This window comes from Tamandua tetradactyla, chromosome 6 (genome assembly GCF_023851605.1).
Source record: "Tamandua tetradactyla isolate mTamTet1 chromosome 6, mTamTet1.pri, whole genome shotgun sequence".
NCBI lineage: Eukaryota > Metazoa > Chordata > Mammalia > Pilosa > Myrmecophagidae > Tamandua > Tamandua tetradactyla.
In genome coordinates this window covers 117,702,941-117,727,562 of record NC_135332.1, presented here as the reverse complement: position 1 = coordinate 117,727,562, position 24,622 = coordinate 117,702,941, and the positions used below count along the sequence as shown (strand labels likewise).

Below are 24,622 nucleotides of genomic sequence, written 5' to 3'. Positions count from 1 at the left end.
GTACTGGCATAAAGATAGATATACTGACCAATGGAATGAAATAGAGTATTCAGATGTAGACCCTCTCATCTATGGACATTTGATCTGTGATAAAGCAGACAACCCACCTCTCCTGGGACAGAACAGTCCTTTCAATAAATGGTGCCTAGAGAACTGGATATCCATATGCAAAAGAATGAAAGAGGATCCATATCTCACACTCTATACAAAAGTTAACTCATAATGGATCAAAGACCTAAACATTAGATCTAAGACCATAAAACTATTAGAAGAAAGTGTAGGGAAATATCTTATAAATCTTATACTTGGAGGCAGTTTCCTAGACCTTCACCCAAAGCACGGGCACTGAAGAAAGAAAGAAATGGGAACTCCTCAAAATTAAACACTTTTGTGCATCAAAGAACTTCATCAAGAAAGTAAAAAGACAGCCTACACAATGGGAGACAATATTTGAAACGATGTATCAGATAAAGGTCTAGTATCCAGAATATATAAAGAGATTGTTCAACCCAACAACAAAAACACAGCCAATCCAATTACAAAATGGGAAAAAGACTTGAACAGACACTTCTCAGAAGAGGAAATACAAATGGCCTAAAGGCACATGAAAACATGCTCAACTTCCCTGGCTATTAGGGAAATGCAAATCAGACCCACAATGAGATATCATCTCACACCCACCAGAATGGCCGTTATCAACAAAACAGAAAACAACAAGTGCTGGAGAGGATGTTTAGAAAGAGGCACACTTATCCACTGTTGGTGGAAATGTCAAGTGGTGCAACCTCTGTGGAAGGCAGTTCGGTTGTTCCTCAGGAAGCTAAATATAGAATTACCATATGACCCAGCAATATCATTGCTAGGTATCTACTCAGAGGACATGAGGGAATGCAGAGAATGCGGAGAAATTCAACTTCCCCAAGTTGAATTCTTGATATTTTCACAAGCAGTGCGGATAACCAAAGCTGCAGGCTGAGCCCCCAGTCTTGGGGTTTGTTCACATGAAAATTAACCCCACAAAGGATAGTTCAAGCCTACTTAAAATTAGGCCTATGAGTCACCCTCAAGAGATCCTCTTTTGTTGCTCGGATGTGGCCTCTTTCTCCAGCTAACATAACAAGTAAACTCACCACCCTCCCCCTGTCTACGTGGGACATGACTCCCAGGGGTGTGGACCCTCCTGGCAATGTGGGCCAGAAATCCTAGAATGAGCCAGGACTCAGCATCAAGGGATTGAGAAAAACCCTGGAATAAGCTGAGACTCCCCATCAAGGGATTGAGAAAACCTTCTTGACCAACAGGGGGAAGAGTGGAATGAGACAAAGTGTCAATGGCTGAGAGATTACAAACAGAGTTGAGAGGTCATCCTGGATGTTATTATTACACATTAAATAGATATCACCTTGTTATTTATGATGTAATGGAGAGGCTGGAGGGAATTGTCTGAAAATGTAGAGCTGTGTTCCAGTAGCCATGTTTCTTGAAGATGATTGTATAATGATATAGCTTTCACTATGTGGCTGTGTGATTGTGAAAACCTTGTGTCTGATGCTCCTTTTATCTACCTTGTCAGCAGACAGGTAGAACATATGGAATAAAAATAAATAATAGGGGGAACAAATGTTAAAATAAATTTAGTTTGAAATGGTACTGATCGATGAAAGGGAGGGGTAAGGGGTATGGTATATATACATTTTTTTTCTGTTTTTGTTTTATTTCTTTTTCTGAATAGATACAAATGTTCCAAGAAATTATCGTGATGATGAATAAGCAACTATGGCATGATATTGTGAATTACTGACTATATATGTAGAATGGAATGATCAAAATGGGAATGTTTGCATTTGTTTGGTGTTTTTTGGTATTTAAAAAAATAAAATAAAATAAAAAAGAAAAGAAAATGCCACCAGCAGCCAATCACCTCTCTCAAATGTAACTGATTGCCATCTTAGGAAGGTGCTACCAGCCATTCTGTCTACAAATATCTTGTATCAGCCCCTGATCATGGCTCAGACTTTCAGAACTGAATCATTAAATTGATATTTGTTTTAGTCTCCAGTATCTTAGAGCAGCTAGAAGTAAAAACCTAAAATTATGGAACTGTAACCCATGTCAAACTCTGCAATATGTTATACAAGTAATTGTGGTGCTTTGCTTTGAAATTTGTAGCATGTTTGTATATATGCTATTCTCACAAAAAGAAGAAGGGAAAAAGTCCATTGTGATGATAAAAAATATTTAAGCCCTCTAGCCTCCTATATTCTGGAGCAGCTAAAAGGAAAACTATGAGAGGATTGTATGATAGCCCATGACAAACTCTGGAATCTGTCCTGTAACTACTTGTTGAAGAGTGCTTTGAAAACTATTGCTTTTTATTTCTTTGCTTTGTATATATGCTATACTATGCAATAAAAAAGTTTTTTAAAATGTTGTGATTTATGTCTATTCTAAAAAACTGATGAGTAGCATTTGGTGGGGGCAGCTAATTCACCTAAGGCAAATTCATATCTGTTATTTTTATGTAAGAGAGTATGTAGAAACAAGCTAAGCATTAAATTCAAAAAGTTTGAAGAAAATCCCCAAAATGTAGGACAAAATAATTAATAAAAATTAACAGAAAATTACAAAGTAGGAAAGTAGTAAATATCTTAGTTTCCTAGGACTGCCTTAGCAAAGCAGTGTTTAAAGCAGCTTAAAACAACAATTTTACTGTCTCATGGTTCCAAAAGCTAGAAGTTGGCAATCAAGGTGTCCAAAAGGCCATATTTCCTCTGTAGTCTGCAGGAAAAGGAAAGTCTGTAGTCTTTCTTTTCACATGACCATCTCCCCTCTGTCTGTGTCTCCTGTCCCCTTCTTTTAAAGACAGTAGTCATATAGGACTAAAGGCCCACCCTGCTCCAGCATGGCCTCATTCTCACTAATTGCATTTGCCATCACCCTATTTCTAAATAAGAACATATTCACAGGTGCTGGGGTTTAAGAATTCAGCACTTCATTTGGGACGACACAATTCAGCCAATAATAGTAAATTAAAACATTTACAAGAGCTGATTCTAGAAAGAATAACAGACAAATGTGGGACATAAGCAAAAAAATAAGAAAGCAAAAATACACAGGTGGCATCAACATAAAAGAAAATAATACCCTATATTTCTTATGAAAAAGGTTATATTCAAAAATAGAGACATTTTAAAATTATAATCGATTATTATTTGTACCATATCAATACATTTTAAAATTATGGTTAAGTATGTGATTTCCTAGGAACGCTAAAGCAACCAGAATGCAACATACCAAAAATGAGTTTTATAATGAGGATTTATTTGTTTATAAATGTACAGTTCTAAGCCTTGAAAATGTCCCAATTAAGTCATCAAGAGGAAGATACCTTCTCTGAAGAAAGGCTGCTGGCATCTGGGGTTCCTCTGTCTCAGGGAAAGGCACATGGCCAATGATTGCTGGTCCTTTGCTCCTTGGTTTCATTGCTTTCAGGTTCTGGCTCTTTCGCCTTCTGTGGGTCCTTCTTTGCTTCTTCCAGGGCTTTTCTCTAAGCTTCTCTGAGTGTCCCTCTCTCTCTGTATTTCTCTCTCTTATCCTCATGAAGTACTCCAGTAAAGAATTAAGAGCCACCTTGAATTGGATAGGTCACATTTCAATGGAAACAACCTAATCAAAAAGTCCCACCCATAATAGGTCTGCGTCCACAGGGACAGATTAAAAGAACGTGACCATTTCTGGGGTATATAACAGCTTCAAACCAGCACATAACCCAAATGAAAATCGAATAAGCCAATAACCATGGAAGAAAGTAATTACAAGAGATTCTTCCTAACCTAGTTCTCAGAGATTTCTCTCCAAAAGGCATAAGACCAGATAATTTTGTGGATGGTAATTTTGTGGGGTTTTTTTTTTTTAATCTTCAAGGAACACGATTTCCACACTAAACTAGCATATAGTAAAAGATAGTAAATTTCCATGTCATTATTACAAAGATAGTATAATCATGATAACACACTCTAAGTAAACACTCTCCTCATCCTCTACCTCTCACCCCCTAAAAAAGAAAAGAGACACTATAGGCCTATCACATAGGCATTTAGAGGCAATAGTTAAGAATAAAAGACAAGCAAATCAAACCCAGAGTGCAGTCAGCAAATATTACAGGATAAATTAAATGTGTATTCTTTAAAAAGCAAAGGAGTTTAAGATAAAATTCACTGACATAATTTGGCAAAAGAAAAATGTAGAATCATCTCCTATAGACATTTTAAAAATCATTTGGTAAAATGCAGTCTCCACTCCAGATTTTAAACTAGTACACTAAGAATAGAGGGATGTTTCACACATTATTTTAAAACAATCTCAAATCAACAGTTTACTTATACTTAACAAAAATCAGTTGTTAGAGTCATTCTCATTACAAATGAGATCAACACAAAAATGCCTGCTATCAGTACACAATATAGCATTGCTTGCATTCCAGGCATTGTTATAAGTTAAAAAAAACAAAACAGGTATAAATATTGGAAATGAGTAGGCAGAAATATTTGTAGGAAATGTGGTGTCTCATAGAAGAATCTCAAAAATGTCAACTGCAAAACTCTGAAATCTACAGGAAATCATAAAGTAGAAGATGCAGATATTTGTGGAGGTTTATTTTGTTTTAGCTGTGCAGCAAAGAAATCCCCATCCTGGATTTGGGAAATACCCCATTTTTTGAATCAAGGTGAAGGTGGCACCCCAATTTCCTCTTACTGGAGCCAGCCAAAAAGAGACTTCTTCCCTCCTATCTCCTACCACATGGGCATAGGCACATGACCACATCCTTCCAGTAATTGCCTTTTCTTTTCTACCTACCTAGACAGCTCTAATTGATTTCAATAAAAAGCATGCCTATTGCAGACCTTGATTTCCAGGGATCATGTTGCAGGTAATAAGCCCTTAAGAAAATGGGGGAACTCTGATTTTAATTATCTTACCTATCTAGAACTGAATTCCATGGTGCTCATAAATAGTGAAAACCAGTAGCTCACCAGGGTAATAACTAATCAAATTATTTCTTAGAATGAAGTGCCCATCCATGGCAGGGCTTTGGGTGCTTCCAATACACCCATAAGAGAATAGGATGGAGGACATGAAGATTAACAGTGTAAATTCACAGCCTGAGAAGTGAAATTGTTGCTTTTAATGGTACTGAACAGCTTAAACAAAGAACACAAGCTCAAATCTCTGAGTCACATTGCAAGGCATCGCCAGAGATCTAGGGACTTTCCGTTGTCTGTGATTTTTTAGTCACAGACAATATTTCCATAATTGTAAAACAAAACTTGAAGCTTGAGCCAATAAGTCACTGCACTGAAATGTCAGTTGGGTTGACAGCTTTCACCATATGAAATTTAGTGTACTGATTGAAGAAGCACTGGTAAGTCAATAAAAGTCAGAAAAAGTCAGTTTGCCAAGGAGAACCAGTTCTCACCTCCACCTATCACTGTTTTCAAACCTTTTACTAGGAGTATAAATGAACCCCAGGGATCCCCTGGATCCAGCCTGAAAGTCAATGGAAGATTACCGCAACCTGTGAAGGCAGGACCACCAGGAGCTCAGCTCCTCAGGGATAAATATCCTTCTACATCAGCCTCCTGGTTTACTTGTTGACAGCAAAACAAACATGGTACTGTAAAAGGGAAATCATAAAATCCTGCTTCAGCCTATGACCTCTACACAATACAGCTTCTGTCTGTACATGTGTTAAAGACTTGGTTGTTTTTTTTTTTTTTTTTTACTGCCAGAAGGTCAAAATAAAATTGTAAGGGAAAACTTAATATTTTATTTAGACCTCACAGAGGTATAACTCTGTAATTAGTCACTGAGGGGATCGCAAGAGAACAAGAGGAAAATGGACATAATATAAATGGAGATCCAGGACCTGATTCTGAATTCAGAAAGTGACAAGACATTGGGTTGTTTCTCTTTGGGAAGAGTTAGTACATTTTTTATTATAATAGTTATTGCATGAGTTTAGGAAGCAAGAAGGGTAAGTCTACCAGGGGTGAACTGTACTGGAGTTTTAGTGATATATTCTTGGCTATTAAGTGGTGGAATCCTCTCCCTAGTTTCAGTGACACTTGGCAGGAAGAGAGACTCTCATTCCCAAAACAGAAGCCAAAGCAGCAAGGAGGTCTTTCTTCTTGCCCCTTGGTAACCAAGGTATGAGCTCCTGAGCTGAACTTAGCTAATTTGGACATTCATACCTAGAATATTTTTTCTTTATTGGAAAAAATAGCATATATACCAAAAAGCAATATATTTCAAAGCATACCACAACAACTAGCTATAGAACAGATTTCAGAGTTTAGTATGGGTTACAATTCCACAACTTTAGCGTTTTCCTTCTAGCTTCTCCAAGACATTGGAGACCAAACGAAACATCAATATGATAATTTAACAGTTATACTCATTTGTTAGATCCTATCTTCTCTGTTATAACTCTACCTTCTCCTTTGATCATTCTCCCAAACTTTAGGGGTATCTGGGCTAAGTCCATCCTAACTTTTTCATGTTGGATAGGGCTGTAAATAATATGGGATAGGGGGATGGAACAAGTTGGTGTTCTGGAGAGGCTGGCCCTCTGGGTTTCAGGATTTATCCAGCCTAGGAGCCCATCTGGAGGTTGAAGGATTCTGGAAAGCAATCATCATGCATGGAATCTTTGCAGAATCTCAGATAAAGCTCTAGGTGTTCTTTAGGGTTGGGAGGAATAAGTCTGGCTGGGGTTTTGTAAACTGCAATAAATAGCAATATCTAGCTGAAGCTTGTATAAGAATAGCCTCCAGCATAGCCTCTTGACTCTATTTGAACTCTCTCAGCCATTAATACCTTATTTGTTACAATTCTTTTCCCTATTTTGGTCAGGAAGGCATTGTTGGTCCCATGGTGTCAGGGCTATGCTCATCCCTGGGAGTCATGTCTCACATTGCCAGGGAGTCTTTCACCCCGGGTGTCATGTCTCATGTAGGAGGAAGGGAAATGGTTTTACTTGCAGAGTAGGGCTTAGAGAGAGAGAGGCCACATCTGAGCAACAAAGGAGTCCTCTGGAAGTAACTCAGTTCATACCCGGAATTTTGAATCTGAACAATGGTAGAAAGACCTCAGAATAGATTTATGCTGTGATGTCTTAGCAGCAGCTGTATCCAGCCAGGGGTGGTGGCCATATATAGTGTAAGTGGTTTCTGCTGTCTTACACTGGTTCTTGTCCATTTTCCAAGCCTATTGGATTAGGTGAGCCTACTGACCCACGCCATATTCACTCCATATGTAAAATCTTTCTTTCCTAGAAATTTATTTCCTAGTTCTTTAGACGTGCTTGTGTTAGATGTCCTCTGGCATTTAATAACAGACATGTGGACTAAAAGATAAATCAGTCAATTGTAGGCTTCAAAATGGCAGGGGCTGAGTGGCTGATTAACAGGCTGCTATGAAGTAAAAGAGGCCAGGAATCACCCATACCACACCTCTTGCAGTCCTGGGAACTCAGCAGAAGAGCAGCTTTTTTTTTTTTTTTAATGAGCAAGTAAGCAATACAGATTTTAAATGTGGGATGGAGATCTACATCCACCAAGAGTGGAAAATGTATGAACCCCAAGACCAGGCTCAAAAGGAAGCCCAGAAGAAAGAATTAAAGAATAAAAAATGGTATGTGATGGTACAAGCTTCAGCTTTTAATTTTTTTCTTTTTGGGGAGTGCATGGGCTGGTAATCCAACCAGGTCTCCTGCATGGCAGGCAAGCATTCTACCACTGAGCCACCCATGCACTTGAGCTGCAGTTTTGAAAAATGAAGTATCTCAAGTAGATTATCCAGGGCATGGTAAAATTGAATGGACTGGAGTTTAAGCCAGTGCAACAGCCACAGTTAAATGAGAAGATGCTGAAAGATAAATGTAAAAAGCTGCATGGGGGACCTCAAGCAATGACAGCTGGGGAGTTAGTGGACAAATAGCTCCCCATGTCCCTCCAGTGGGCTAACGTTGAGGCATGTTCTAACCAGGATTAAGCTACAGCTGCTCTCAGTGGTGACTTCTTTGATTGGATTCTCGTTCTTGGCTGTCTGTCCTGTCATACTTCCCCACTCCTTTATGGCTGCTTCCTGGGATCACCTCCTCAGCACTCTATTTCAACGTGGATCCCTGCCTAAGGGTCTGCTTCTGAAGGAACCCAAACCAAGACAGCACTTGCATATGGGCTGAAATCCAGTGAGGCATGTGTGGACCATGCCACCCAAGGAAAGGAACAAGAGGCCCCTTGATGGTAGAAGTCCCACATGAGAAAGGAACAACTTTCTTTCTTCTTTAAGCCTCAGAATTTGCTGGGAATCTTCATTACAGCAGCTGCACCTTATCTTGGCTAGCATACCTGCCCAACACCTGTTCCTTTGCCTCATGATGGCACCCCAGTTTTGTGCTTAGAAACCACCTTCTTTCACTCTCAGCTCAGGGTGTGGCTGACCTGCGCCCAAGACTTGATTCAGGGGTAGCAGGAGCATATGGCCCAGGTCTGGGCTGAGAGCCCCTCATCTCCCAGAGTACTGTTGACCCAAGACCCAAATCAGGCCTATCAGACAATCAGCCCAATTCATTGTGTGGAAAGAGGTTTATGGAGTATCACTGTCTGGAGCTAGGGGTTGTCATCTTGCTTCTGCTTCAGGCTACCCAAAAAAGAAACCGCTTGGAGGAAAAACTGAACTATAATACAGAAAGATGAGAAATTGTGGTGACATTATTTAAGCATCTGAGATCTGGCCACATTGAACAAACACTAGACTTCTCAGCTGACACATTCCCTCTTCTGCTAAAGTCATTTTAACTGGATTTCTGCCACTTGCAATCGAGTTCTATTTAATATAGTGTGATCATGTGGTTGTGAAAACCTTGTGTCTGATGCTCCCTTTTCCCAGGGTATGGACAAATGAGTAAAAATTAAGGGCAAATAAATAAATAAATAATGGGGGGGCGGGGGATAAGGGGTAAAAAAAATTGGTTAGATTAAAATAGACTAGCGGTCAATGAGAGGGAGGGGTAAGGGGTACGGGATGTGTGGGTTTTTTCTTTTTTCTTTTTATTTCTTTTTCTGGAGTGATGCAGATGTTCTAAAAATGATCATGGTGATGAATACACAACTATATGATGATATTGTGAGCCACAGATTGTATACTTTGGATGGAGTGTATATGTGTGAAGATATATAAATACAAATATAAAAAAAAAAAAAGCCGCATGGGAGGGGGTGGATTTTCAAAAGATAGATGTGGCTACGTCCCAGTGTTACCTCTGCCCGACCTCATCCTTGATATGTGGATCTCAGAGGTTCCTGAAGAACTGGGATGTAAGAGTTATTCTTAGGTTGTATATTGAAATTCATCAACCTGCCTGATAAGAGTTGAGGTAGGGTCCTAGACACTTAGAATGATCGAGGAGAATGATATTTAGGTAATAGTAGGTGAAATGGAACAAGGAAGCCAGGCAAGTAGGCATGAGGGAATGAATAGTCCCATAGCTGTGACCAGCACCTGCCAGAAACACATCCATTGGAGTCATTGTCTTCCTCTCTGTGGAGTGCTACCTTTAGGAAAAGTAATCACACTCTTTCCTTGCACCATGGACTCCTTTGGTGAGAATATGCTATAGCTGACAGACGTCTTTTCAGAATACAATGTTGAATGTATAAAGTAAAATATGTAGGGTTACAAAGGAAGCCAGTTTATATTGAATACATTCACCAAACTATTAAAAAATGTATATGCTTCTTCACTAATACTAAAATGTATTAAACAATGTGATCTCACATAAGAACCAAAAACAACCATAATTTCAAAGAACTGTTGAGAGTAAAGAATATTTTCAGCTATATCAAATGTTGGAAGTGCCATATAAAAATAAATGAGTTTTTTTGGTGATCAAGTGACAAGAGATGCTAATATTGTGGGTTTTTGCCTACATTCATAATTGAAGAGGTTAGCAGAAATAAAGATTTTTTTTCTGGCCAAGTTTACAGTCCCCGTGTGTGTGTGTGTGTATGTATGTGTGTGTGTAATCTTTCTTATAGGATTTAGGATAAAGTATATTTTCCTACATGTCAAAAAGTTAACCGAGCTAATCACTAATGTCTGTCCGTACTTCTCAAATTATTTTATTTGAAGTGCTTACATCCATTAAAATAGAATTAAGTTCTGAATCAACAAAGTAATTGGACTGTAATGGAAGGGATGTGGTGAACAGTATGCTATAATCTCCTTGCTGTTCCTTTAATAAAATACATAGAAACTTAAAGTTTCTGTTATTGTTCTAATCTACAAAAATACTCTTAAACTGAATTCAGGTAGTGACTGTTTTCTTATGTATATATTTTTTAACATTTTGTTTTGTTTAATTCATTGGTTCTTTTAAAAATAAATCCATGGGAAAATAAGATAGAAACACAACAGCAAATATTGTACGGTCTCATTTAGAAAATACTTATAAGAAAACAGGGGTCTAGATTGTAAGTTCTTACAGCAGTCACTTTTAGTCCAGAGTGGTAATTGTTATTTCTGGATTTTCAGAGGCTGTTTTATATATATATAACCTGGTATATAGAGATAGGAATGAATCTGATCAGGTTAGGATTAAGGTAATTCAGAATACAAGGGTAAGGACAATATTCTCTACATTTTAGAACCTCATCTACTCTTTGAGACCAAAGGAAGAAAGATTTATTTTGTCCAGAACCTAAATTGTCTGCAGCACATAATCTAACTCAACCTGTCTGGATAGATCATTTAAACAATCCAAACACAGGGAGCCCAGAATAAGAATGAGGGCCTTAAATCGTGTATAGCTTAATGTAAGGCCTGGGTACATCCCAGAGTATGTTAAGCAGACAATCAGAAAGTATTGGCAAAGTCCCTTGAAGGGTGGGAGAAAAAATATGAAACTATTAAACTTTACCACCAGGGAAACCCCTGATAATGTGTCAAACATTAGGTAATCTAGGAATGCCTAGAGTGTATAATAATAGTGAAATGTACAAGGTACAATTTTAAAAATGTTTTTGAATGAGGAAGAACAAAGGAATTTCATTATTGCAGGATACTGAAAATAGATGGTAATTAATATTTTAAAATGTCACCTTCTGTGTGACACTAAAGCAAAAAATGTTTATTTGTTACAAAATTTATATTTTGACTAGTGCATTTCCTAATATAACTTATGTAGATAGTTTGATTGAACTCCATAAGTACTTGGAATCTCAGGTAGGACATGAGATTTTGCTGGTTTGTTCACAGTGATGCCCTGATGAATCCCAGAGTGATTCGATCAGTGAGTGGAAAAGTATCTGCAAAGCCCCCTTCGGGAAGTGGTGAGAATGGGGAGAAATTCAACTACCCAAGTTGAATTCCTGATATTCTCACAAGCAGTGTGGAAAACCAAAGCTGAGCCCCCAGTCTTGGGGTTTGTTCATATGAAACTTAACCCCACAAAGGATAGGTCAAGTCTACTTAAAATTTAGGCCTATGAGTCACCCCCAAGAGAGCCTCTTTTGTTGCTCAGATGTGGCCTCTCTCTCCAGCCAACACGACGAGCAGTCTCACCACCCTCCCCCTGTCTACATGGGACATGACTCCCAGGGGTGTGGACCTTCCTGGCAACGTGGGACAGAGATCCTGGAATGAGCTGAGACTCAGCATCAAGGGATTGAGAAAACCTTCTCGATCAAAAGGGGGAAGAGGGAAATGAGACAAAGTGGCAATGGCTGAGAGATTCTAAACAGAGTCTCGAGGTTATCCTGGAGGTTATTGTTATGCGTCAAGTAGATATTATCTTGTTATTCAAGATGTAATGGAGAGGTTGGAGGAAACTGCCTGAAAATGTAGAGCTGTGTTCCAGTAGCCATGTTTCCTGAGGATGATTGAATAATGATACAGCTTTCACAATGTGACTGTGTGATTGTGAAAACCTTGTGTCTGATGCTCCTTTTATCTACCTTGTCAACAAAGGAGTAGAACATATGGAATAAAAAGAAATAATAGGGGAAACAAATGCTAAAATAAATTTAGTTTGAAATGCTAGTGATCAATGAAAGCAAGGGGTAAGGGGTATGGTAGGTATAATCTTTTTTTTCTTCTTCTTTCCTGTGTTCGTTTTTTTTCTTTTTCTATTGTCTTTTTATTTCTTTTTCTGAATTAATGCAAATGTTCTAAGAAATGATGAATATGCAACTAAGTGATGATATTGTGAATTGCTGATTATGTATGTTGTTTTATTTTGTTTCTTTATTTTTTTAATTAATAAATAAATTAAAAAAAGAAAACATTAGGGACACCCAAATCAATAGGCCAAACCCTTGATCCTGCTCTTATGAAACTAAGTAGGTAGCAGAGAAGCTTAGCTTACCTATAGGTATGTCTAAGAGTTACTTCTGAGGGACCTCTTTTGTTGCTCAGATGTGGCCTCTCTCTCTAAGCCTAACTCTGCAAGTGAAATAATTGTACTCCCCCCTAGGTGGGACGACATCCAGGCATGAAAGTCTCTCTGGCAGCATAGGAGATGACTCCCAGGGATGAGCCTGGCCCTGGTACTCTGGGATCAACAATGCGTACCTGACCAAAGGGGGGAAAAGAAGTGTAACAATTAAGGTATTAGTGGCTGAGAGAGTTCATATAGAGTTGGAAGGCTACACTGGAGGTCACTCTTATGCAAGCTTCAGTTAGACATTGTTAGCTATCATGCTTGCCAAACCCCAAACAAAACCATGCTTGCCAACCCTAAAGAACACTTAGGGTGTTATATAAGATTCTACAAAGATTCTATGCACTATGGTAACTTTCCAGAAACGTACAACCTCCAGATGGGTCCCTGGACCAGATAAGTCCAGAAATGCAAAGGGGCCAGCCCTTCCAGAGCATCAACTGCTTCCACTCCCCTATCCCATATTATCAACAGCCCCTTCCAACATGAAAAGGTTAGAATGGGCATAGACCAAGCACCCCTAAAGAATAAGAGGAAGAACAAAGGTGATAGTGGAGTTTTACAGAGAAGTTAGGGTTTAACAAATGAGTATGAGTGCTGAATCGTTACACTGATATTTCTTTTAACCTCCAGTACTTTAGAGCAGCTACAAGTTAAAATCTAAAATTGTGGAATTGTAACCCATACCAAGCTCTGTAATCTGTTGAACAACTAATTGTTGCAATGTACTATGAAATGTATTGTTTTGTACATATGTATTTTCACAAAAAAGAAAAAATAGTCAATTATGATGATAAATGTGCAGCTGTATAATGATATTGTGAACCATTGATTGTACACTATTAATGATTACGTGTATGTGGATATATAATATATATCAATAAAAATAAATCTTTTTAAATGGAAGGAAATAAATTTGGACCTAGACCACCAATAAATAAATAAAGTCCTTCGACATGATAAAAAAATAAAAATAAAAAAGAATTGCGGGTGGGGGGCCAAGATGGCGGCTTAGTAAGGTACGTGCGTCTTAGTTCCTCCTCCTCCAAAGCAACTACTAAGTGAACTGAAACAGTGCAGAACAGCTCCCAGGGCTACGGCAGGGAATGGACACACAGCGTAACCCAGTCTGGACTGGCTAGTCTGACTGCGAGACTCGGCTGTGGTGAGATCCCCGAGCGGCGCGCGATTTCCCGAGCAGCGGCAGCTGCAGCAGCCGGAGCTACTCCCTCCCTCCTTCCCGGGCCGGCTGAGAGTCTCGGAGAGGCAAGTTTCCCAAGCCGAGGCGGCCGGCGCCCCTCTTTTGTGGGCGGCTTCGAGTCTCGGCTTCGAGTCTGCGGCTACGAGTCTCGGATCAGAGGGCTATCCAAGCCGCGGTGGCCCCCCCCGCGGGCGGCTTCTGGTCCGGTGGGGAATTCATCAGGCCGCGGCGGCCGGTGACCGACGCCCCTCCCCCACGGGAGACTTCCTGGTCCGGTGGCGAATTCCCCGGGCCCGCTGCAGCCGGCGACCAGCCACAGGGTCCTCTCAAGCCGCGGCGGCTGACGCCCCCACAACGCGCGGCCCCTGAACCAACGGAGAGAATTGGATCGGAAATCCCCAGGCCGCGGAGATTGGTGACCGGGGAGGATCCATTCCAAACACGTGAGACAAACGTGTCCCACGAGCGCTACCTACTGGGCAGGATAAGAAAAACAGAACCCAGAGATTTCACAGAAAAATCTTACAACCTTGTTGGGTCCGACACCCAGGGAAATCTGACTAAATGCCCAGACACCAGCAGCAGAAGATAACGGTCCACGCTCAGAAGATTGAGAATATGGCCCAGTCAAAGGAACAAACCAATAGTTCAAATGAGATACAAGAGCTGAGACAACTAATGCTGAATATACGAACAGAAATGGAAAACCTCTTCAAAAATGAAATGGATAAATTGAGGGAGGACATGAAGAGGACATGGGCTGAACATAAAGAAGAAATAAAAAAACTGAAAAAACAAATCACAGAACTTATGGAAGTGAAGGATAAAGTAGAAAAGATGGAAAAAACAATGGATACCTACAATGATAGATTTAAAGAGACAGAAGATAGAATTAGTGATTTGGAGGATGGAACATCTGAATTCCAAAAAGAAACAGAAACTATCGGGAAAAGAATGGAAAAATTTGAACAGGGTATCAGGGAACTCAAGGACAATATGAACCGCACAAATATACGTGTTGTGGGTATCCCAGAAGGAGAAGAGAAGGGAAAAGGAGGAGAAAAACTAATGGAAGAAATTATCACTGAAAATTTCCCAACTCTTATGAAAGACCTAAAATTACAGATCCAAGAAGTGCAGCGCACCCCAAAGAGATTAGACCCAAATAGGCATTCTCCAAGACACTTACTAGTTAGAATGTCAGAGGTCAAAGAGAAAGAGAGGATCTTGAAAGCAGCAAGAGAAAAACAATCCATCACATACAAGGGAAACCCAATAAGACTATGTGTAGATTTCTCAGCAGAAACCATGGAAGCTAGAAGAGAGTGGGATGATATATTTAAATTACTAAAAGAGAAAAACTGCCAACCAAGACTCCTATATCCAGCAAAATCGTCCTTCAAAAATGAGGGAGAAATTAAAACATTCTCAGACAAAAAGTCACTGAGAGAATTTGTGACCAAGAGACCGGCTTTGCAAGAAATACTAAAGGGAGCACTAGCGTCAGATACAAAAAGACAGAAGAGAGAGGTATGGAGAAGAGTGTAGAAAGAAGGAAAATCAGATATGATATATATAATACAAAAGGCAAAATGGTAGAGGAAAATATTATCCAAACAGTAATAACACTAAATGTCAATGGACTGAATTCCCCAATCAAAAGACATAGATTGGCAGAATGGATTAAAAAACAGGATCCTTCTATATGCTGTCTACAGGAAACACATCTTAGACCCAAAGATAAACATAGGTTGAAAGCGAAAGATTGGGGAAAGATATTTCATGCAAATAACAACCAGAAAAGAGCAGGAGTGGCTATACTAATATCCAACAAATTAGACTTCAAATGTAAAACAGTTAAAAGAGACAAAGAAGGACACTATATACTAATAAAAGGAACAATTAAACAAGAAGACATAACAATCATAAATATTTACACACCGAACCAGAATGCCAAAAAATACGTGAGGAATACACTGCAAACATTGAAAAGGGAAATAGACTCATATACCATAGTAGTTGGAGACTTCAATTCACCACTCTCATCAATGGACAGAACATCTACACAGAGGATCAATAAAGAAATAGAGAATCTGAATATTACTATAAATGAGCTAGACTTAACAGACATTTATAGGACATTACATCCCACAACAGCAGGATACACCTTTTCCTCAAGTGCTCATGGATCATTCTCAAAGATAGACCATATGCTGGGTCACAAAGCAAGTCTTAACAAATTTAAAAAGATTGAAATCATACACAACACTTTCTCGGATCATAAAGGAATGAAGTTGGAAATCAATAATAGGCGGAGTGCCAGAAAATTCACAAATACGTGGAGGCTCAACAACACACTCCTAAACAACGAGTGGGTCAAAGAAGAAATTGCTAGAGAAATTAGCAAATACCTCGAGGTGAATGAAAATGAAAACACAACATATCAAAACTTATGGGACGCAGCAAAGGCAGTGCTAAGAGGGAAATTTATTGCCCTAAATGCCTATATCAGAAAAGAGGAAAAGGCAAAAATGCAGGAATTAACTGTCCACTTGGAAGAACTGGAGAAAGAACAGAAAACAAATCCCAAAGCAAGCAAAAGGAAAGAAATAACAAAGATTAGAGCAGAAATAAATGAAATTGAAAACATGAAAACAATAGAGAAAATCAATAAGACCAGAAGTTGGTTCTATGAGAAAATCAATAAGATTGATGGGCCCTTAGCAAGATTGACAAGAAGAAGAAGAGAGAGGATGCAAATAAATAAGATCAGAAATGGAAGAGGAGACATAACTACTGACCTCACAGAAATAAAGGAGGTAATAACAGGATACTATGAACAACTTTACGCTAATAAATACAACAATTTAGATGAAATGGACGGGTTTCTGGAAAGACATGAACAACCAACTTTGACTCAAGAAGACATAGATGACCTCAACAAACCAATCACAAGTAAAGAAATTGAATCAGTCATTCAAAAGCTTCCTAAAAAGAAAAGTCAAGGACCAGACAGCTTCACATCTGAATTCTATCAAACATTCCAGAAAGAATTAGTACCAACTCTCCTCAAACTCTTCAAAAAAATCGAAGTGGAGGGAAAACTACCTAATTCATTCTATGAAGCCAACATCACCCTCATACCAAAACCAGGCAAAGATATTACAAAAAAATAAAACTACAGGCCAATCTCTCTAATGAATATAGATGCAAAAATCCTCAATAAAATTCTAGCAAATCGTATCCAACAACACATTAAAAGAATTATACATCATGACCAAGTAGGATTCATCCCAGGTATGCAAGGATGGTTCAACATAAGAAAATCAATTAATGTAATACACCATATCAACAAATCAAAGCAGAAAAATCACATGATCATCTCAATTGATGCAGAGAAGGCATTTGACAAGATTCAACATCCTTTCCTGCTGAAAACACTTCAAAGGATAGTAATACAAGGGAACTTCCTTAAAATGATAGAGGGAATATATGAAAAACCCACAGCTAATATCATCCTCAATGGGGAAAAATTGAAAACTTTCCCCCTAAGATCAGGAACAAGACAAGGATGACCACTATCACCACTATTATTCACCATTGTGTTGGAGGTTCTAGCCAGAGCAATTAGACAAGAAAAAGAAATACAAGGCATCAAAATTGGAAAGGAAGAAGTAAAACTATCTCTGTTTGCAGACGATATGATACTATACGTCGAAAACCCAGAAAAATCCACAGCAAAACTACTAGAGCTAATAAATGAGTACAGCAAAGTAGCAGGTTACAAGATCAACATTCAAAAATCTGTAGCATTTCTATACACTAGCAATGAACAAGCGGAGGGGGAAATCAAGAAACGAATCCCATTTACAATTCCAACTAAAAGAATAAAATACCTAGGAATAAATTTAACTAAAGAGACAAAAAACCTATATAAAGAAAACTCCAAAAAACTGCTAAAAGAAATCACAGAAGACCTAAATAGATGGAAGGGCATACCGTGTTCATGGATTGGAAGACTAAATATAGTTAAGATGTCAATCCTACCTAAATTGATTTACAGATTCAATGCAATACCAATCAAAATCCCAACAACTTATTTTTCAGAATTAGAAAAACCGATAAGCAAATTTATCTGGAAGGGCAGGGTGCCCCGAATTTCTAAAAACATCTTGAGGAAAAAAAACGAAGCTGGAGGTCTCGCACTGCCTGACTTTAAGGCATATTATGAAGCCACAGTGGTCAAAACAGCATGGTATTGGCATAAAGATAGATATATCGACCAATGGAATCGAATAGAGTGCTCAAATATAGACCCTCTCATCTATGGACATTTGTTCTTTGATAAGGCAGTCAAGCCAACTCACCTGGGACAGAACAGTCTCTTCAATAAATGGTGCCTAGAGAACTGGATATCCACATGCAAAAGAATGAAAGAAGACCCATATCTCACACCCTACACAAAAGTTAACTCAAAATTGATCAAAGATCTAAACATTAGGTCTAAGACCATAAAACAGTTAGAGGAAAATGTAGGGAGATATCTTATGAATCTTACAATTGGAGGAAGTTTTATGGACCTTAAACCTAAAGCAAGAGCACTGAAGAAGGAAATAAATGAATGGGAGCTCCTCAAAATTAAACACTTTTGTGCATCAAAGAACTTCATCAAGAAAGTAGAAAGACAGCCTACACAATGGGAGACAATATTTGGAAATGACATATCAGATAAAGGTCTAGTATCCAGAATTTATAAAGAGATTGTCCAACTCAACAACAGAAAGACAGCCAACCCAATTACAAAATGGGAAAAAGACTTGAATAGACACCTCTCAGAGGAGGAAATACAAATGGCCAAAAGGCACATGAAGAGATGCTCAATGTCCCTGGCCATTAGAGAAACGCAAATCAAAACCACAATGAGATATCATCTCACACCCACCAGAATGGCCATTATCAACAAAACAGAAAATGACAAGTGCTGGAGAGGATGCGGTGAAAGAGGCACACTTATCCACTGTTGGTGGGAATGTCAAATGGTGCAACCACTGTGGAAGGCAGTTTGGCAATTCCTCAAAAAGCTGAATATAGAATTGCCATACAACCCAGCAATACCATTGCTGGGAATCTACTCAAAGGAATTAAGGGCAAAAACTCAAACGGACATTTGCACACCAATGTTTATAGCAGTGTTATTTACAATTGCAAAGAGATGGAAACAGCCAAAATCTCCATCAACAGACGAGTGGCTAAACAAACTGTGGTATATACATACGATGGAATATTATGCAGCTTTAAGGCAGGATAAACTTATGAAGCATGTAATAACATGGATGGACCTAGAGAACATTATGCTGAGTGAGTCTAGCCAAAAACTAAAAGATAAATACTGTATGGTCCCAATGATGTGAATCGACACTCGAGAATAAACTTGGAATATGTCATTGGTAACAGAGTTCAGCAGGAGTTAGAAACAGGATAAGATAATGGGTAATTGGAGCTGATGGGATACAGACCGTGCAATAGGACTAGATACAAAAACTCAAAAATGGACAGCACAATAATACCTAATTATAAAGTAATCATGTTAAAACACTGAATGAAACTGCATCCGAGCTATAGGTTTTTGTTTTATTTTTTTTTGTTTTGTTTTGTTCTTACTATTATTACTTTTATTTTTTTTCTCTATATTAACATTCTATATCTTTTTCGGTTGTATTGCTAGTTCTTCTAAACCGATGCAAATGTACTAAGAAACGATGATCATGCATCTATGTGATGATGTTAAGAATTACTGATTGCATATGTAGAATGGTATGATTTCTAAAAAAAAAAAAAAAAAATGGACAGCTCAATACTACCTAATTGTAATGTAATTATGTTAAAACACTGAATGAAGCTGCATCTGAGCTATAGTTTTGTTTTGTTTTTGTTTTTGTTTTCTTATATATTTTTGTATTTTTTATTTTTATTTTTTCTCTATATTATCATTTTATTTCTTTTTCTGTTGTCTTACTATTTCTTTTTCTAAATCGATGCATATGTACTAAGAAATGATGATCATACATCTATGTGATGATATTAAGAATTACTGATTGCATATGTAAAAAAAAAAAAAGAATTGCGAAAGTTTTGACTGTATTTTACAACTCTATGAAAAAGAGAATCCAGATATTCATGAAGAATTGAGAAAGCTAGAAGAATAAATAGACGAAGGCTCAACTTAGTCAATATTTTGATGCTATCAAGAATGTTCAGCACATGGAAGTTAAGAATGTTCTTTTGCCAGATATGCCTCATGCTTCTTCCAACATCTTAACCCAGGATATTCCACTTCCTGGTGCCCAGCCACCCTCTATACTTAAAAAGACTTCAGTCTATGGACCTCCAACTTGGGCAGCTTCTATACTTCCTCTTCTTGGACATGATGTTCCATGCTTGACCCCTGGCAGAAAACCTTCTGGTCCTCCCCCTGGTCCACCTCAAGTCTTGCAAATGTATGGGCACAATGTGGGCTTTACCTAGATCTTCCTCCTCACAGAAGAGATGATGACATGTTATATTGTCCTGAATTTGCTTAGCAAGGTCACGATGATGATGTTTCCAGCACCAGCGAGGATGACACTATCACAAGGGCATGGGTCAGGATAAACATGGTGACAGCATTGCTGACAGTGACACTGACGGACCAGATGGAAAAAATGAGGGAGAGGAATATGTGCACAGTGATGATAGCAAGAGAGACAATTAAAAAAAAATGTCGGCTCTGAGAGTATGAGTTGCAGATATGCCTGGAATACCAAGGAAGACAAAAAAGAAGGTGAAAGAACTGATTCCTCCTCAAGCCATGATGCTTCAAATGGCAGGTCAGGAAATCCCACAGGAGGGATGAGAAGTAGAGGAATTTTCAGAGGATGAGGAAGATGATTCTGAGGATTCTGAACAAGAAAAGCAATCACAAAAACAGCATAAACAATAGTATCTTTCGGATGGCACATCTATAGCTTCTTCACAGCAGCAGGCTCCTCCATAGTCTGTTCCTTCTTCTCAGATACAAGCACTTCCCATGCTAGGACGATTTCTTCTTGGACTACCACCTACAGTACCTTGCGACCACCTGGACCACCTACAGTCTTTTCTCCTGAGCCAACTCTAGCAGTCCCTCTGGTCCTGCGATCTCCTTGAAAATGCCAGGATTCCGAGGGCCTTTATTCCAACTTGTACCTCCAAGACCATCACCTGGCTGACCCCCTGCCCCTTCCCCAGGCCCACCTCCTGGTCCTTCTCCTTGGGGACCTCCACCAAGGCTACTTCCCCACACACACACACATCTCCAGGTATCCTTCCACCTCCTTCTGGCACGATGTCCTCACCTTTGGTCTCCACTTGGACCTGAACCACCTGGGCTCTTCCCACCAGCTTCCTTGCCAAACCGAGAAGTTTTAAGTGTCCCACCCAGTTTGATTCAGCAACCTAAGGCGGGTAATATGAGTGTAACCGCCATTGAGAAGAAAGCCACAGCAACCATCAAGTGCCAAGCCACAGATCACTAATCCCAAGGCAAAGATTACTCAGCTTGGGCCCACTGCACTAAGAGTATATTGAGAGAACAAAGGGGCTACTGCTATTCCCAAAAGAAGGTCAGAGGATGATTCCACTGTGCCTCTTGCCAAAGCAGTCCCCAAATCTGGTCCTTCTATTCCGCTCTCAGTACAAACCATGGATGATGTGTATGAAGTTTTCATGAAAGTGATGGGAGGGCTACTGTGACAGCTCTTAATACCATAACAGGGTTCCATTCACGTCAGTGGCTCATGGAGAAAGAAGCTTTTATCAAGGTTAGGTGAAACAGCTACTTCCAATGTCAGGATATTTTCTAATTTCAGTGAAAAGAACATCCTACAGTTTAGACTTGGTCAGAATTTACTGCATGTGAGAGGGGCATATGTCGTTCAGAATAGAGTGATTGTTGAAGCAGTGCTGCTAACATCTGTTCCCCTTCATATCACCATTTCTATCCCATTTCTTTCCCTTCTCCAATTCTTTTGAAACATATGATGAGGGGGATCTTAGTTACTTGTTTTCACTCTCCTCTCTTGTGAGCTGTAGGCACTTGGAGTAGAAATTTCTGAGGAATTGGTTTATTTCATCCCATTTTGGCTTTTGTGTTTATTTAAGATATTTTCTTGTAAATATTCTGAAATATTTTACTTGTAGTGACATGGATCACAATATCATTTCTTAATACAAGGCAGGATTCAAGGGAAGAAAATGTACAATTCTTTGATTAAAATTATTTCCCACTGACTTAAACTCCGAGTGTTTTGTGGAAAAATTAATGAACATTCCACACCAACAACAAAGATCAACCAAGTATGTTTTTTGTTTTTTTTTTTTACATACCATACCCCTTACCCCTCGCTTTCATTTACCACTAGCATTTCAAACTAAATTTATTTTAACATTTATTCCCCCTATTATTTATTTTTATTCCATATGTTCTACTCTTTTGTTGATATGGTAGATAAAAGGAGCATCAGACACAAGGTTTTCACATTCACAGAGTCACATTGTGAAAGCTATATCATTGTTCAATCATCATCAAGAAACATGGCTACTGGAACACAGCTCTACGTTTTCAGACAGTTCCCTCCAGCCTCTCCATTACATCTTGAATAACAAGATGATATCTACTTGATGCATAAAAATAGCCTCCAGGATAACCTCTCAACTCTGTTTGGAATCTCTCAGCCATTGACACTTTGTCTCATTTCCCTCTTCCCCCTTTTGGTTGAGAAGGTTTTCTCAATCCCTTGATACTAAGTTTCAGCTCATTCTAGGGTTTTTCTCAATCCCTTGATGCTGAGTCTCAGCTCATTCCAGGATCTCTGTCCCACGTTGCCAGGAAGGTCCACACCCCTGGGAATCATGTCCCACACAGAGAGGGAGAGGGTGGTGAGACTACTCGTCATGTTGGCTGGAGGGAGAAGCGACATCTGAGCAACAAAAGAGGCTCTCTTGGGGGTGACTCTTAGGCCTAAATTTTAAGTAGACTTGACCTATCCTTTGTGGGGTTAAGTTTCATACAAACAAACCCCAAGACTGGGGACTCAGCCTGTAGCTTTGGTTGTCCACATGGCTTGTGAGAATATCAAGAATTCAACTTGGGGAAGTTGAATTTCTCCCCACTCCACACTTGGTTTAACATAACCAAGTATGTTAAACCGGCATATCTGACTCTATTGGATTTGACATTTGCCTGAAATGAAAGACCTTTAAAATAGATTTTTTTAAAGAAAGTGTTTGAATGCTTCTTGTTTGGTATTGTATTTATTCAATAAAGTATTTAATTAATGCTAAGCATGAACTGGATGGAACCTGTTGCTAAACCCCAGTAACTGGGTTACCAGTAACCCCAGTAAGAGATCATATCCTAGGTAGGGATAAACCCCTAGTAAAATTGCCACATTGCACGTCTTAATGAAGTCTGAATGTTAAATAAATTGTATTTTCACTTTTTTTTTACGGTTTTAACATTTTGTAATAAAGTAGCCACAATTTTTTCTGTTGTTTGCAACCAAGAACATTAAGTGAAGCAATTCAAATATTTAAAAAATAAAAATGAACAAAAAATGGTGTTTTCATCATCTTTGTTTCACATGCTTGGACTTTGGGAATTATCTTTAACTTCTGAATCTTTCCCACTCCTGGATCTAATCAATTGCCAAATCCTATGGACTCCAGATCCACAATATTCCTTTAATTCGTACCCTGATTTCCACACCAATTTTCATATCCTATTTAGACTCTCATTATATATTGCATAGACTGTTTAGGAGCATTAAAAATCCACTCTGTTTTTAAAACATGTAGCCTATTTAGAAAATTAGTACTTGTTTTATCCCAATTTTAATCATCAGCACTATTATCAAAGAGGTGAAATTTTATATAAGTGTCTGTCTTCCCTTTTCTTTTGTCTTTTTTGGGGGCAGGCTTTTTATTAAAGTGTAGCATACATACAGTCAAGTACTAAATCATGAGTGTGCAGCTCAATAAATTTACTCAAACAGTACACAACTGTGTAATTAGTACCCAGATGAAGAAATGGAACACTGCTTGCAAACCAGAAACTTCTCTTGAGTCCTCCTCTCTAGTTACTATTGCCAAAAAAGAAGTCACTTCAGACATTTAATACTATGGACTAGTTTTGTCTATTTTTTAATTTTATACAAATGGTATCGCACTGTATGATTGACTTTTTTTTTTTTTGCTCAGTGTTGTTAGTAAGATTTATCTGTGCCACATAAAGAAATAGTTCGTTTATTCTCACTGTAGTAAAGCATTCCAATGTGGTGTATGTGTGTGCTGTGTGTAAATGACACAATTTATTTATCCATTCTACTATTGATGGGTAGTTGAGTTGTTTCCAGTTTTCAGCTGTTACAAATAATGCTGCTATGAACATTTGTGTACATGGTTTTGGTGCACATGTATATGTATTTTATGTGAACACCCAGAAGTAAAATTGCTGATTCATAAGGAATGTATACGTTCAGATTTACAAGATGCTGGCTAATGGTTCTTCAAAATGGTTGTACCAATTTACACTTTTGCCACCAGTGTATAAGAGTTCCTGTTACTGTTCATCCTGTCAACACTTAGTATTGCTGTTTTCACTTGAACCATTCTAGTGAATGTGTAATGGTATTGCATGTTGGTGTTTCTTTGTTGACTAATGAAGTTAAACATCTTTTCATATGCTTATTGGCAATCTATATATTCTTTTTTGTGAAGTGTCTGTTCAGGTCTTTTGCCCAGTTTTCCATTGGTTTGTCTGTCTTTTCTTACTGATTTATAACAGTCTCTTATATATTCTATATATAAATCTTTTGGGGCTATATGTATTGAAAACATCTTCT

General features: G+C 38.5%; 1 long non-coding RNA gene and 1 pseudogene across 1 annotated transcript in view; one reads left to right on the top strand and one right to left on the bottom strand.

Annotated features, from left to right (window-relative positions):
* LOC143688748 (uncharacterized) overlaps positions 1-24,622 on the bottom strand; it is a 79,543-nt gene that overhangs the window by 24,732 nt on the left and 30,189 nt on the right. The gene's annotated exons all lie outside the window — the stretch shown is intronic.
* On the top strand, positions 4,922-21,473 carry LOC143685715 (WW domain-binding protein 11-like; annotated as a pseudogene).